Here is a 15255-nt window from a genome sequence, read left to right on the forward strand (position 1 = left end):
GGACACTCAATCTCAAGCGCACAAATTCCGGATCTTCTCTAGAGACACCTAATCTTCTTCCCCTATGGCTGAGTGGATGAAAATCCCATTCTGAAGGCCCTCAGATTTATTTCTCTCATCTCTGTCCCTGTTATTTTATATCCTTAAACAGCTGGTTGGCCAGCTATGCACTCTCCGTCTGAATTATTGTGAGAACAGCCCCAGGTTTGGATCCAAATTTTCTGTATCCCTGGAATTGTGCTTTCACTTGGAGGGCTCTCTTGCTCGTCCGTGTACTTCTCGTGGTTGCACCTTCACACCTTTGGAACAACTTGATTTCTTGCATAATGTTTGTCTTGTGGCTTTGGATCTTCTTGTGTCACCGTATCTTCTATGTCATGCAAGAGTTTATCACAAGATGCAGAAGGCATCTTCTTGATTATCTGCAACTGGTCTCAGATCCTCTTGAGTACGCCAGCCCAAACTCGGGGAAGCCGCGTGCGGCTCTCCAGAAACGCTGGGCGTTTCACATGGGGTGCGCCAAGACACTCCTGGCCCGCCGAGCTGCTCTCCATACTCCTTTTCTTGAACTTTGTTCCTGCTTGAATCTTGAACCACTAGGAGACTGGTTCCAGTATTCTCTGGCCTGGGCTAGCTGAAGGTTAATCAGATTAAAGGAAGGAATTGAGGGTTCTTCAAACCGTTTCTATTGGGAAGGGTCCAGTCTCCTAAGGGTCAGCTGCTGGAGAAAGTCTTATCAGGTCTTGCCTTTTGTATCCATAAGCCTTAGGACTAATGACTTTGCTTCCTAACAACTTCATTGCCATGGTGTGTGTGTGTGTGTGTGTGTGTGTGTGTGTATAGGGAGGTGTCAGGGGGGCTTCCCTAATCTACCTGCCTACATCAACACCACCAACAACAAAGCATGATTCAAAAATAGGCAAAATATGCGATAGACACTTTTCCAAAGAAGACACGGGTGGCCCACAGGCATATAAAGAGATGTTCCCTCACCTCTTAATTTTAAGGAAATGAAATTCAAACAATGCAATATTATTTCACATATTGAAGGAAATGAAATTCAATCAATGCAATATTATTTCAATATTATTTCACATATCTGAATCTGGGTCTTATGAAAAAGATACAAAACACATGGAGACATGTGGAGAGAGGGAAACTTTGGAAGTCATTAGTTGGAATGTAGATTGGTGCAGTCAAAAAGGAAAAGCAAGTATGGAGAGTTATCAAAAATTAAAATATAAATTTTATATTTATACTTATATAAATATAAATATATAAATATACAAATATTTCTTTATATAATAAATAAATTATCTCTCCAGCACAGCAGAGCCTGATGTATTCAATATGCCAAACACAGTAACAACAAAGTCTCCAATGGAGACATTACTGGGCCCGCTCGAGCGAGCAAATCGATGAACAACGGGAGGACAGTGACAGTGACAGTATCTATTATATAATTTTTAATTTATTTATCCAATGAAAATGGAAGTTCAAGATCAAGAGGTATATGTGCCCCCATGTTCATTATAGCCAAAACTGGAAAACAACTAAATGCTCACCAGCAGCTGATACGATACGTGTTATATCACAATCACGATCATCCTGTTGTTCGTCGATTGTCTCGAGCAGGCACCAGTAATGTCTCCTTCTCCTAGTCCTGAGATTTTAAAAGAGCCATTTCAATGCTCTTTCAGGATTAGGATAATGAGACCCATCATTGTTACTGGTATTTGGCATATTGGGTACGACACGGGAAGTTTGCCAGACTCTGCCGTGGGGGCAGGATACTTTTGGTAGCCTGCCAGGTTCTCCAAAGGAAAAATAAGATAATAAGATGTTGCACGGCCGCAAATACGGCCGTGCGCTTCTGGGAGCTGGGTTTTATAGTCTCTGCTTCTTGGCCGTTGATGGGACCAACCTGGCGCTGGTGGCAGCTGGTTGGTGTGATACCTACCTACTGGAAGATGGGGGGTCTGGTTGGAGAAGGCCCAGTCCCAATCCGAGTAGGCTTGGAGACCTCATCCCCGGGACCTGCATGCCTGGGTACCTCTGCCAGTTCTTTCATGCATGAGGCCCGTCCAGACGTGTGGAGAGTGGTTGCAGCATGGCCGTGGCTGGCTCCGGAGGTCCTCAGCTGCTGGGGCTCTGCTTGGGGTGGGGGGAGGGAGAGAAACTCAACCCTCCCCCCTCCAAGGGGCCCTGGTGAGTACAGCCAGGCGTGGGGGCAGGAGACTTGTATATATGTGTTATATATACAAGCAAAATGTATTGCCTACAGAAATATTAATTATGTCATTTCCAATAATATTGGCAGGCCTAGAAGGTACTCCACTAAGTGAAATAAGAGAGATAAAAGCATCATGACTTTTCATTTCTTTATGGAGGACATGAGAAACAGCAACAATAAACCTTTAAACTCTGAGTTCAATATAGTGATTATACTATAAAGGGAACAGATCAGGGTTAAGTGGTGGGTAAATCTGGTAAAAAAAAAAAAAAAGAAAATAAGGCATTTGTAGGAGAAGAATATGTTGTAGGCAGAGAGGCAGGGGAGTCTGGTAATGTAATTTTGGGGAATAATGATGCTTGCGTACATTCCCTAGCCCTAAAGTAGCCCAAGGCAATGAAGACCACATATCTTTGAAGTACAAATCTTAACCTCCTTGAAAAGGACAAACAGACACCACCCAGATGTTGGATATCCAAGGTCTCATCCAGAGGAAGGTGGATCCATTAGAAAAGGAGAAGCTGGGGCTGTAGAGAGAGTTCTGACTTTGTCTTGCAATTGACTTATAAAAAAATGGAATAATTCAGCTGCTTTGATGGATGGGAACAAGGGCCAGGAAAGTCTTCAAACACATCAGAACTTTCTAAACTGCCCGAGAAGGCTTCAAAATAATACTTGATGATTAATAAAATCAATTAAAAAAAGTGAAAAAGATCATTGGTAAGCTTGAAAGAAAATGTATGACGGGGCTCAAGAGTACAGTAGTTGAGCTTATAACAGTTTAGTGAGTTTTTAGAGTAGAATTGATGGTGTCAAATCTTGAATCATTGAATTCAAAGACAAGATAAAGGTCATCATCAACAAAGAAAGGGGAAAAAAAGAATTTTAAGAAATGGAGAAAATATCAGAAATCTATATGATTGCATTAAGAAGATTAACATCCACATCATAGGATTTCTCAGCATTAGAAGAAAGAGGGAAAAGTGGAAGAATTGATAGTGGAATGAACAATAGCTAAGAAGTTACCCACCCCAAACGAGGATGTAAACATGATTGAGGAAATTAAGTTCTAAACAACAACAACAAAACCCAAATACTAGAGCAAGAAGACACATTGTAATCAAAGTAACAAGAACTAAAGAGAGATAGTTTACTAAAAAGAGGAAGAGAAAGCAAAATCTTACATACAAGGAACATTAGTAAGATTCATGTGAGATTTTTCAAACTGAACTTTATAGCCAGAAGAGATACTAGAATAAATTTAAAGTCCTAAATGAAAAGTACCTCCAACAAAGACTTTGCTATCCTGAAATCCATCCAGACCACACAGTACGTTACTGTCGCCGGGCCACCCCAGGAGGGAAAGGGTGCTGTCCCTCCACCTGGTTCCCCCTGGCGGCTCGGTGGCCGTCATCCTCCAGAGGCCATTGGACATTCAGGTCTGGGCCCGCAGTGATGAAACTTGTTGGGCCTCATAGGATGGGGTGGAGCCGGTCCTGGTCTCCCCGTCCCAACGAGACCCCAAGTCATCGCCCACGAATGGCCTCTCTAGCTCCTGATCAAGCTGCTCAACGGCCATGATCCCAGAGACTCAGGAGCAAATCTCGAAACCCAGTGGCTTTTGGCAGAAATCCCTCCAGATTTAAGTGTTAAAATTTCGAATTTCAAAATCACATGGCCCTACTGCAGCCACATAACATCATATGTTATTCATAACCAGCAATAGAACACAAATTGTCTACTGTTGCCTCTTCAGCAGATCTGAGTGTTGGGGTAAAATCTCAAATAATAATGGTGGGTCTGGTGTCGAAATATTGAATGTGATCAAAGTAGAGAGAGAGTAATCTGAGTAGGCGGAGGGTGTGGGATGGGGGTATACTGCGGTTTTTGGTGGTGGAGAACGGGCACTGGTGAAAGTACGGGTGTTTCATTATATGACCAAGACTTAGACACGAAAGCTTTGTAACTGCTCTCACGGTGATTCAATAAATAAAATTATAAAAAATGAAAAAAAGACTCTGCTATCCTGTTATATTATTACACAAGTCCAAAGAAGAGATAAAAATGTTTCCAGACAAATAACTAAACCCAATTGTCACCTCTATACCAGTACTAAAAGAAATATTATTTGATCCTTAATTTTAAAAATAAGGAAATTCCTCTCTGAAGCAGAAAGATGCATAAAAGTCATAAAATGGGGGAGAGAAAGAGAGAGAGAGAGAATATTAATGGTACTCACAGAGTAAACTGGAAACAGGTAAATAAATTTCAGAAGTAAAATACATAATAACTTGAAATCAAACATACTTAGGAGGAAACTAACAAACAGGTAAATGGAAGCAAAATATGGGAACCTCAATTTTCATGTGGAGAAAACAAGGAAAAACTAGAGAAAAGGGCAAACTTCAAAAATACCTAAATTCTGAAAAAATCACCAAAAAATTCTTTCTATAAAAAAATTTCTCCAAATTGTAGTTACCTAAATTCCCCAAAGGGTACAAAGTGACTGGGTGGAACAGGTGGAACAGGAAGCAAATCTAGACTTCTTCTAATAAGATATACTTAAATTTTCATGATAAACACAGTCACGGAGTAAAATGCTGGAAATGATTATACAGGTAAATGGCAACCATTCCCATTCCCAATTCGGGGAAGGGTCTTACTTGCAGCAGACCAAATAGCATTCAAATTCCAGATATAGAGAGGTTGAGCACATTTTTTGCAGTCATGCAGTGCAGAAAGCCTGGGTTTGATTCCCAGCACTGTGTGGTTTCCCAGCTATGTCAGGAGCAATCCCAGAGCCCTTAGCCAAGAGTAGACTTGAACATCACTGGGTATAGATGAAAATCAGGAAAGGAAGGAGAGAAGGTCAAAGGAAGGAAGCGACAGAGGGAGGAGGAAGGGAGAAAGGAAGAAGGAGGAAGGGATCTAAAGAGGGATTTAAAGGGATTTAAATATAGGGATTGATTGATTATACACTGGTTAATGGATAAGTCCATCAAGAGGACTTAACTGTTCATTGATACAAATGCACCATATGAAGCAGCAGCGAAGTACTTAAAGAAATTACTAATAGACTAAAGAGACACATTGACAACAGTAGAATGATATTGTGATACTTTAATACCAAACTCTTATCAGTAGACAGATAAACCAGTAAGAAAACAAGAGCCTCATATGAGCAATTAAAGTTCTGGGCTGGAGCGATAGCACAGTGGTAGGGCGTTTGCCTTACAAGCAGCCAACATGCCGACCCGGGTTTGATTCCTCCACTCCTCTTGGAGAGCCCGGCAAGCTACCGAGAGTATCTCACCTGCACTGCAGAGCCTGGCAAGCTACCTGTGACGTACTCGATATGCCAAACACAGTAACAACGAGTCTCATGATGGAGACGTTACTGGGCCCGCTCGAGCAAATGGTTGAACAACGGGAGAACCGTGACCGTGACCGTATATGACACTCTATCTCCAAAATGAGGAATGCCAATTCAGTGCACATGAAACATTCTCCAGGACATACCACATGCTGGGGCACAAGATATTTGTCCATAAAGTCATAAAAATAGAAATCACATTAAGACTCTCTTCCAGACTGCAATAATATGAAAATATTAATTACCCATAAAATGAAATCTGGGAAAGGCTCAATATATTGCAGAACAACCATTGACTCAAAAATGAAATCAAAGACGAAAACACAAGATACCTCAAAATGAATAACAATGAAAACACATGCTATTAGAATATCTAGTACATAGAAAAACATCAATAAAGGATAAGCTCATAATACTAGAGTCATCACAAAATTTTTAAAAATTCAAATAAATGCTCTAACCTCACAATCTGAGAAACTATAAAAAAATTGAAAATAAAATTCCCACTACAAATACAAACAAAGTAGAAGGAAAGAAATAATAAAAGGAAGAACAGAAATCAATACTATAGAAATCAAGAACACAGAACAAAAGCTCAATTAAACCAGGAACTGATTTTAAAAAAAACAAAGCAAAAAGATTGAGATACCCTTGACTCCAGCCACAAGGCAAAAAAGAGGGGAAATTGTATTAAATGGGATCAGAAAAGAAATAGCAATATGTAAAAATGATGTGACTTGATAAGAATATAGGGTGATTTGCCTATATTCTTGTCTATAAGGTGATCTGACAATATTCTTATCTACATTCTCTTTCCTATATTTTTTGCAAAGTACTAATCCTTGGGGTTGAGTTGAAAAACTCTTGGGGGCGGGGGAGGATATGGCGCCGCCAGCAAGTCAATCAAGTCAATCTGTACCTGTAAGGCGAGTGCATCAGCAGCCTGATGGCACCTTCAGACTTCCAGATACCCCAAAATTGCTGCTGTGCCTTTGGCCAGATCCAAAAAACTTGGGGCAAAGTTTACCAAGAAAGTAAACGACCAAAAGTTAAGTATGTGGGAAACACACCCACAAACCACCTCCGGCTCAGCTATATAATTGGAGGCATGGCCTCTCTGGTTCCTCATTGTACTGCTTAATGGCCATGATCCCAGAGACTCAGAAATAAATCTCGAAACCCAGCGGCTTTTGGCAGAAATGCGTCCGGTCCCTGCAATAGGTTACCGGTGCTGGGTCAACTCAGGTGGAAATAGGTTTCTTGCCTTGGCCTGTTCTCCCTGTCGGCCCAGTGGCCGCCATCCTCCAGAGGCCTCTGGACAGTCAGGTATGGGCCCGCAGTGACAAGACACGCAGGGCTTCACGGGATGGGGGTGGAGCCGGTCCTTTCCTCCCTACCCCAACGAGACCCCAAGTCATCGCCCAAGAACAGCCTCTCTGGTTCCTAAGCAAGCTGCCTAACAGCCATGATCCCAGAGACTCAGAAACAAATCTCAAAACCCAGCGGCTTTTGGATCCTGCTGTAGGTTACTGTCGCCGGGCCACCCCGGGGGGAAAGGGTGTTGTCCCTCCATCTGCTCCCCCTTGGTGGCTTGGTGCCCACCATCCTCCAGAGACCATTGGACAGTCAGGTTTGGGCCGCAGTGACGAGACATGTTGAGCCTCACAGGATGGGGGTGGAGCCGGTCCTGTCCTCCTCACCCCAATGAGACCTCAAGTCATCGCCCACGAACAGTCTCTCTGGCTCCTGATCAAGCTGCTTAACGGCCATGATCCCAGAGACTCAGAAACAAATCTCAAAACCCAGTGTCTTTTGGCAGAAATGCGTCTGGACCCCGCAGTAGGTTACTGTCACTGGACCACCCCAGGGGGTAGGTTGACAGTCCCTCTGCCTGCTCCCCCTTGGTGGCTCGGTGGCCGCCATCCTCCAGACACCACTGGACAGTCAGGTTTGGGCCCACAGTGACGAGACATGTTGGGCCTCACAGGATGGGGGTGGAGCTGGCCCTTTCCTCCCCATCCCAATGAGACCCTGAGTTGCTGCCCATGAATGACCTTTCTGGCTCCTGATCAATCTGCTTAAAGGCCATGATCCCAGAGAGACTCAGGAACAAATTTTGGAACCCAGCAGGTTTTGCCAGAAATCCCTCCAGATTTAAGTGTTGAAATTTCGGAATTTCAAAATCACGCAGCCACTACTGCCGCCACGCAACATCATATGTTATTCATAACCAGCAATAGAAAACAGGTGTCTACTGTTGACTTTTCAGCAGATCTGAGTGTTGGGGTAAAATCTCAAATAATAATGGTGGGTCTGGTGTCAAAATATTGAGTGTGATCAAGTAGAGAGAGAGTAATGTGGAAATCATCTGCCCCACAGGTAGGGGGAGGGTATGGGATGGGGGAATATGGGGGGTTTTTGGTGGTGGAGAATGAGTACTGGTGAAGGTACGGGTGTTTCATTGCATGGCCGAGACTTAGACCCAAAAGCTTTGTAACTGCTCTCATGGTGATTCAATAAATAAAATTATAAAAAAAATTTTTTTAAAAAAGTAAGGTGGAGTTCATGCCCAATTCAATCAGCTAATCAGTGGCTGAATAAATAGCAGTACTCCTACATGAAAAAAAAAAAAACAGAAAAACCCTTGAGGATCTTTGCTCAATGAACTAGGCTTGCTCTCTCCTGCTTTTTATTGTTTATCTCTCCTTGTTCTGGTTGTGGTAGGAAAGTGGGGTAAAAATCCACTTCTACTTTTACCATTTTTCTCTCCCTTTTGGATAAAGGGGAGGAAAATAGAAATAGTCTAATGTTGAGAGTGTGAAACATTTGTGGCCTGTGTATCAGTACTGTTTATCAATACTGATCATAGTATAAAGTTTGACCAGAAACTCTGGGGTCTCCAAATCCTTGTTTCTGTTTGTACTGTTATAATTTAGTGAGTCCATGCATAAGGCTAAGTACAAAACAAGAGACATTTTTCTTCTTGGCCAAAAGTTTGAAGCCTATGTGAGTACGTTTGACAAGTTAAACAATTTTTTTCTTTAGATAGCTTCAATTACTAATATAATTCACCTCAAATTAAAATGGAACTGAAGTCAGTCTCACCAGAAATGAGAGCTCTTCTGACACTGTTGGTGTGAAAATATTTTGAACTAGATTGATGCCAGATTTAGTCATAATAGATGCCATTAAATGTTAAAAATCTTTTAACATTTAATCAACCTCTTCAGCAAATTGCGTTTAGTAATTTTCTTGTCATTGCTTCTGCTTGGTATAGTTCAGAACTCCAACACGGGTTTAAATATTAGCCACTGGCTTCAGTTCAGAAAAATGTCTGCAACAGTATATTAGTCAATAATATCACTTCCATGAGAATGGTCATTCACTCCTTCTATCATTACACAAGATCCAGCTATTTATAAACTCCCTCTGTAGTCATGAAACCCTTGTCATCATGAGACCCCGGTAGTCCTGAGTCTCCTACACAGCACACTCCTAAGTGGTACATCTATAGTAGATCATTGCTTTTTCATTAGATCACTAATTTTATGGTAAAAGATTATTTTTGGTGGATGGGAGTAGAGTGGAGGGACCACCCAAGCAATGCTAAGGAGTTCTGGGTGGAACTTTTTTTTTTGGAAGATAAACTCTTGACACTTTATTACAAAACTGAGATTTCCAAGTAGCAGAGGTAATGGTCAGGGAATTATGAGATAAAGGGGAAGGACAGTAGTTGAAGGTCTTGGACACTTTGGTGGTAACACTGTAGATCAAAACTATAAAAATTAACACTTCCATAACCAACCATGTTACCTATGCTACAAATAAAATCAAAATTAATCAAATTAAGGATTCACTGTTCAGGAATGTTGCTCAAGCTCACAGACACTTAAACTTTTTCCACTTAAAAACCCTATTTGTCCAAGAAATTATCATGCAACCCCAGGAATATATAATGGGTATGGAAATCAAACATTTCCCGATAATAAATCAAAATAATTTAATTACTTATATATTGATATATAAACATTATTTTATGCAATTTTTTTTCATTTTCATTTCATCATCCTGTTATTCGTCGATTGCCTCGAGCAGGTCCCAGTAACATCTCTTTCATCCTAGCCCTGAGATTATATTCAAGGCTCTTTAGGAGAATGAGACCCATCATTGTTACTGGTATTTGGCATATTTGGTACGCCACGGGGAGTTTGCCAGACTCTGCCCTGTGGGCAGGCTACATTCGATAGCCTACAAGTTTGTCCAAAGTAGAAATGAGACAATAAGATGTCATAAAAAAATTATGTAATTAAATTTTAAATTTAAAATGATATAATATATTTATGTTATTAAATTGTATGTATATACATATATTAGGCCAAATAAATTGATACTCAGGGTTTACTCTTAGAGGAGATTGGGGACCATATATGGTACTGGGGATTGAACCTGTAATATGCAACACTGTACAATTGCTCTAGTCCAGTAAATAATCAATTTACTTAATTTATTTACTTATTTATTTATTGTTAATAAGTGAAATACCATGAGGTACAATTGTAGACTTACAAATTTTTTTGCTTGGGTTTCAGTTATACAATGATCAAATACCCATCCCTCCACCATTGCCCATTCTCCACCACCAATGATCCAAGTATCCCTCCCACTCCCCATTCCCCCCATCCCACCCTGCCTCTGTGGCAGGGCATTCCCTTTTGTTCTTTCTCTCCTTTGGGGTGCTGTGGTTTGCAAAAGAAGCATTGAGTGGCAATCATTTTTGGTCTATAGTCTACTTTCAGCATGTTTCTCCCATCCTGGGAGGATCCTCCCAATACCCTTCTCTATCTGAGCTGCCTTTTCTGGGGGAAACTTCTAATGATTCTCAGTTAAGTGGGCCAGATGGTTCAATAATAAAGCCCTAGGATGTGGTGGTTCAGTTGGAACTTGTGTTTCCAAAGATCCCGGTAGGCTGCTCACTCCCCAGTGCTCAGAGAGCCTCCAGAATCATACTTAGTGTTGTTCAAGGGCCTTTACACTTGGTAGAGTGTGGGAGAATGTGTGGTTCCAGGGATTGATTTTGGTCAGATAAAGAACCCTTACCCCTAAACTATCTCCCTGGACTCTGGTAGATCATTTATAAAAGTTCTACTGTGAATGAATGCTTGTTAGCTCAGATTTTCATCAAAATCTGCTTTCATTTTACCTTAGAATACTATTTCACCAATATTTTTCATAGCATGGACTATATATCTATCTTATCTTGAAATAAAGAATGCTAGTAACCCATAAAGAGATGCAAGATTATCAGTGACAAAGCAGCAAAGCCAGAATGTCTTTCATTTGTCACTTATTACAAAATGAAGCCCAGACTTTTTTAACTCTATTTTATTATTATTATTATTGTTGTTGTTGTTGTTGTTGTTATTTGTTGAATCACCGTGAGATTCATTTATAAAGCTTTCATGTTTGAGTTTTGGTCATATAATGATCAAACACCCATCCCTTCATCAGTGCACATTTTCCACCACCAAAATCCTCAGTATCCCCCACACCCAATCCCCACCCTTCCCTTGCCTGTGCGGAAGGCGATTTCCACAATATTCTCTCTCTCTCTACTTTGATTATATTCAATAATTCAACACCAGTCCCACCCTTATTACTTGGAATTTTCCCAACACCACTCAAACCTGCTGAAAAGGCAATGCTAGAGAATTTGTTTTGTATTGTTTGTTATAGATAGCATATAACATTATGTGGCCGCAAGAGTGGCCATGTGCTTCTGGAATTCTAAAATTTTAATAATCATGCTCTGGAGAGATCTCTGCAGTGAGCTGCTCAGCTCCAAGATTTGTTTGTGTGTCTCTGGATCATGGCTGTGTAGGAGCTTAATAAGTAGCTGGGTGGCATTTCCTGGGTGCCATCTCAAGTCCCATGGGAGGGGGGTTGGGGGGATGGAGAAGTACCAGCTCCTCCCCTATCCCGTGAGGTCTAATATTTGTTGATATTGCCCCTGTCTACCTTGGCATTTCATTGAGTTCTGGAAGATGGTGGCTGCCAGGATTCCTAGCGGACAGGCGGAGGGACAGCACCTGCTCCTGTCTGGAGTAGCTTGGCCAAAGTGGCCTATTACAAAGTCCAGAGGCATCTCTGCAGCGAGCTTCTCCCTAACAAGATTCAATTGTGTGTCTCTGGATCATAAAGTCCAGACTTCTTAGCATGGTATTTGAGGTCATGAATAATTGAACCTCCCCGTCCCTTTTTTTTTTGCTTTGCCAGAGGCTTGTTTTTAAGTTTTTCTTTTAATTAAATCAGTGTGATACACAGTTACAAAGTTATTGATGATTGGGTTTCAGTTTTATATTGTTCCAACAGTTGTCCCTTCACTAGTGTACATCTTCCATCACCAATGTACATTTCCCATCACCAGTGTTCCTAGTTTCCCTCCCAGTCCCCCACCCTCCGCCTGTCTCTATGGCAGGCACTCTTTTCTTCTTCTTCTTCTTCTTCTTCTTCTTCTTCTTCTTCTTCTTCTTCTTCTTCTTCTTCTTCTTCTTCTTCTTCTTCTCCTTCTCCTTCTCCTTCTCCTTCTTCTTTGTCTTCTTCTTCTTCTTCTTCTTCTTCTTCTTCTTCTTCTTCTTCTTCTTCTTCTTCTTCTTTCTCTTCCTCCTCCTCCTCTTCCTCTTTCTCCTCCTCCTCCTCCTCCTTCTCCTCCTCCTACTCCTCCTCCTTCTCTTCCTCCTTCTCCTTCTCCTCCTCCTTCTCCTCCTTCTCCTTCTTCTCCTTCTCCTTCTCCTCCTTCTCCTTCTCCCTTTCCTCCTCCTTCTTCTTCTGCTTCTGCTGCTTCTGCTTCTGCTTCAATTTAGAATGGTTCCCTAGAATCCGAGTCTAAAACAGGCTATTTAAATTTTTTTATTAAATTTTTTATAAAATCACCATGATTTAAAAGGTCATTCATAGTTGATTTTTATTTTTTTATTTTATTTTCACAATAATGGATTATATCAATATTTTAACACCAGTCCCACCACCATTACATCTTCCCACAACCATTATTTTTAATTTTCTCACCACCACTCAAACCTGCCAAACAGGCAGATGCTAGATAATTATTTTGTATTGCTTGTTATAAATAGCATAAGATGTCTCACAGTCGCACACTCCTAGAATTCTAAAATTTTAGATAATTAGGTCTGGAAAAATCTGCAGCAAGCTGCTTGGTTCCGAGATTCTTTTGTGTGTCTCTGAATCATGGCAGTTAATGAACTTAAATAGCAGCTGGAGGAAGTTTGTGGGCATGACCTCCAGGGTCTTGTAGGGACAGGGAGATGAGAAGGACGGGGCCTTCCCATATCCCTTGAAGCCTGGAGTTTTCCATCACAGATCCCATGTACCTAGGCTTCTCATTGGGTTCTGGAAGTTGGCAGCCTCCGGGATTCTTAGGAGGCAGCTGGAGGGATGGTGCCTGCTCCCGTCTGAGGAACCCCAATGAAATTAGGCTGGCACAAGGTCCAGAGGCATCTTTTCAGAGAGCTGCTCAGTTTCAAGCAGCTCAGTTTCTTTTGTGTGTTCTATAGTTGAGTTTTAGACATACAATATTGTAACACCAATCGCATGACAAGTATCAACTTCCCTTCACCAATGTTTTCAGGTCCACCCCCCCCCCCCCATAACACCTAGCTCCCACTGCTCTTCCAGGCTTCTCTTTTGACAGGGACCTTTCTAAGTTTGGTTGTTAAAGTTTGTGCCTCGTGATTTCAGTGTTGTTTACTCTGTGGTTTGGATATCTGACTCTACCATTCCTTAACACCACCTTTCTACCCTAATCCCCTGTCATGGCCCCCATTGCTTTTCATTATTTCATCTCTCCCTCCCCTCACTCTCTCTTTCTTTCTCCTCCCCATACTCTGGGACCAAGGTGGATCTGGGAACCCCCATTTAAAACGTTGCATTTTCTCATCCAATTATTCTACACATGACATATAAATGATATGTGCTGTTCATGCTCTACTTATCTTTCTTCTTTTGACTTCACTTAACATGATGTCTTCCAGTTCCATTTATGCTGCAGCAGATTGCAAATTGCATGATTTTATTATTCATTATGCCAGTGTAGTATTTTGTTGTGTATATATACAAATCTTTGTGATCCACTTGTCTGTCGTTGAATATTTAGGTTGATTCCAAATCTTAGATATTGTACCGAGTGCTGCAATGAATAATGATGTGCATACATTCTTTTGAATTAATGTTTTTCTGTCCTGACAATAGATAGCCAAAAGTAGAATTGCTGGATCATATGGGAGCTCACTTATGAGTTTACTGAGTACCCTCCATTCTGTTTTCCATGGGGGGTTGCACCAGACAACATTTCCACCAGCAGTGGATTAGGGTTCCTTTTTTATCACGTCCTCACCAACAGAAATCATTCCCAGTGTTTTTGATATGTGCCATTCTCACTGCTGTAAGATGATGTCTCATTGTCATGTTTGTATTTCCCCAATAATAAATAATAATGAGCATTTTTGTGTGTCTGTTGGTGATTTGTTGGTCTTCCTCAGAGGAGTGTAAGAAAGGCATTTTCACAAAAATTTTCTACCTGAATCTTCTCTCAAGAGAAACCTGGGATAATCAATGAAGCAGAAAAAGGAAGAAAAGAAACTAAGGAAAGGTTTGCATTCAAATGAGATCTTGTCTCACTACCTTACTGAGGTTCTGAGTATCATGATGATACCACCTTAAGGTAAGAAACCCATTCGCCCTCTCCTCTCTGGAAAGAAAGATGGCGGCCACATGGGAGCCTTGTGGACAGCAGGTATGAGCCGGGAGTGTGGGGGTGACTAAAACCTCATGGGAAGGGGGGCGTTTCGCTCCGCCCTTCACGCCCTACAGAGGCCACCGGTTGCCCCCCGCGAGCGGCTCCCCAGCACGGCCACGACTCCAGAACACAGAAACCAATTTCTTAACTATCTGACTTTCAGTAGAAATACTTCCAGGGTCAATAGGTAAAATAGCAGAAATCCAAAACCAACATTTAATTCTTGAACCCAGCTGTAGAAAGCAAATCACTTCACAATGCTTTTTCAGCATGTCTGATTTGGGCGGGGGGGTAAACTCTAAATAATAGTGGTGAATCTTATTGAAACAATGAATCTAATCAAAGCAGATAGAGTGTTAACTAGAATTCATCTGCCTCACAGGGACGGGGAGGGGTGGGGGGTGGGGTTTTATTGGGGTTCTTCAGGGTAAAAAATAAGTATTGGTAAAGGGAAATGTGTTTGATATTTGCATGACTGAGACATAAACCTGAAAGCTTTGTAACCTTTCCCACAGTGATTCAATAAATAAATTAAAAAAAAAAATAAGGTAAGAAACCTAGCTGTTTTGCTCTCCCTTCCCAACATCAATCAGTTGTAGATTTTGGACCAATCCTTGTGAGAGGATGTGATTTTCCAGACTTCTGAGAAAGTTGTCTCCAGTGGCTGAGGTGAGTTATCTAGAAAAAAGGAGCAATTAAGAAACTTTAGCCACAAAGCCCCATGAAATCTGTAGGATGGATGCACGGGATCCAGTAAAGGAATGGTTCAGGGCTTTAACTTCATCTGCTAATTTCCCAAAAATATAGACGATAGATAAGCCTTTAAGTATTTTGTAT

Source organism: Sorex fumeus, unplaced genomic scaffold, assembly GCF_029834395.1.
Source record: "Sorex fumeus unplaced genomic scaffold, SorFum_2.1 ptg000129l, whole genome shotgun sequence".
NCBI classification, from domain to species: domain Eukaryota; kingdom Metazoa; phylum Chordata; class Mammalia; order Eulipotyphla; family Soricidae; genus Sorex; species Sorex fumeus.